The sequence below is a fragment of the Somniosus microcephalus genome, unplaced genomic scaffold, assembly GCF_052327205.1.
Source record: "Somniosus microcephalus isolate GS21.2 unplaced genomic scaffold, FLI_Smic_1.0 unresolved_chr3, whole genome shotgun sequence".
In the NCBI taxonomy this organism is placed as follows: domain Eukaryota; kingdom Metazoa; phylum Chordata; class Chondrichthyes; order Squaliformes; family Somniosidae; genus Somniosus; species Somniosus microcephalus.
The window spans coordinates 66,370,207-66,372,143 of NW_028225181.1; positions in this window are offsets into that span (position 1 = coordinate 66,370,207).

Here is a 1,937-nt window from a genome sequence, read left to right on the forward strand (position 1 = left end):
TTCTGTACCAACTGTAAATATTCTTAAAATAAACCCTTTTTGTGAGATGAAACGAATCAATAAGTGACTTTGTGGACCTGGCTTTGCTGCTATGTTCACTTCATGGAAATCAGTGAGGCGTTTATGTAAATAAACACAGGAATAGAACTCCCAGATTAGATCATTGAGCGACAGAAACATAATAAATGTTTCCCCACCAACACAGCGCAGAAATAGAGACAGCAAAATGCAAATGCCCCAACGGGTTCCAGCAACTGTTGATTGTTGGGACATTTCTCTAAGTTAATGGAGAATAAATTAAATAACATATACAGGGACAGAATGGAGAAAGATTCCCTCGTCACCGTATATAGCGACATGGCAAATGTGTCTGTCAAAATGACATGTGTCCGCTCCCTCTCTGCCTCTCTCCTTTTCCCACCTTCTGTCTTGTGTCTAAAGAATGGTCATTGTCTTTGCCCCACAAGTCGGCACCCTCTGACATAAGATGTCCCTCAGTCATATTTCTAGGCCTCGATCCAAATTAATGGGAGCATGCAGAGCGAGCTTTACTGTAATATTAGCCTTGCGAATTCAATTAACTGGGTGTGTTTGATGGGAAGTATAGAGGGAGATTTAATCTTAATCTAAACCGTGCTATTTGTTGCCCTGAAAATGTTTGATGGTACAGCTTAGAGGTATCAATATTCTGTATCCAAACCGTGCGGTACCTGCCATGAGTGTGTTCGATGGGATATTGCCGATAGCGCTTTACTCCTGATCTAACCAGTGCTGTGGCTCCCGTGGAATGATTGATGGTACAGTGCAGAAGGAGATTTACTTTGTATTTACACCGTGCTCTACCTGCACGGGGACTGTTTGATGGGAAAGTGTAGAGGGAGCTTTACTCTGTATCTAACCCGTGCTGTACCTGCCCTGGGATTGTTTGATGGGACAGTGTAGAGGGAGCTTTACTCTGTATATAACCCCTGCTGTACCTGCCCTGGGAGTGTTTGATGGGGACAGTGTAGAGGGAGCTTTACTCTGTATCTAACCCGTGCTGTACCTGCCCTGGGAGTGTTTGATGTGACATTGTAGAGGGAGCTTTACTCTGTATCTAACCCCTGCTGTACCTGCCCTGGGAGTGTTTGATGGGGACAGTGTAGAGGGAGCTTTACTCTGTATCTAACCCCGTGCTGTACCTGCCCTGGGAGTGTTTGATGGGGACAGTGTAGAGGGAGCTTTACTCTGTATCTAACCCGTGCTGTACCTGCCCTGGGAGTGTTTGATGGGACATTGTAGAGGGAGCTTTACTCTGTATATAACCCCTGCTGTACCTGCCCTGGGAGTGTTTGATGGGATAGTGTAGAGGGAGCTTTTCTCTGTATATAACCCCTGCTGTAACTGCCCTTGGATTGTTTGATTGGGCCGTGTAGAGGGAGCTTTACTCTGTATATATCTCCTGCTGTAACTACCCTGGGAGTGTTTGACGGGGCAGTGTAGAGGGAGCTTTACTCTGTATCTAACCCATGCTGTACCTGCCCTGGGAGTGTTTGACGGGACAGTGTAGAAGGATTTTACTCTGTATATAACTCCTGCTGTAATTACCCTGGGAGTGTTTCATGGGACAGTGTAGAGCGAGCTTTACTCTGCATCTACATGGTGCTGTACCTGACCTGAAAGTGATTGATGGGGCAATGTAGACGGAAAACTACTCTGTACCTTAATATGCTATACCTGCCCTGGGAGTGTTCGATGGGCCAATCTAGAGTGAGCTTTACAGTGTATCTAACCCATGTTGTTCCTGTCCTGGGATTGTTTTATCTGGTAGTGTGGAGCACACGTTTTCTGTATATATCGCATCCTGTACATCCCTTGGGAGTGGTTGATGGGGCAGAGTGGAGGGAGCTTTACTCTGTACCTAACACGTGCTGTACCTGCCCTGGGAGTATTTGATG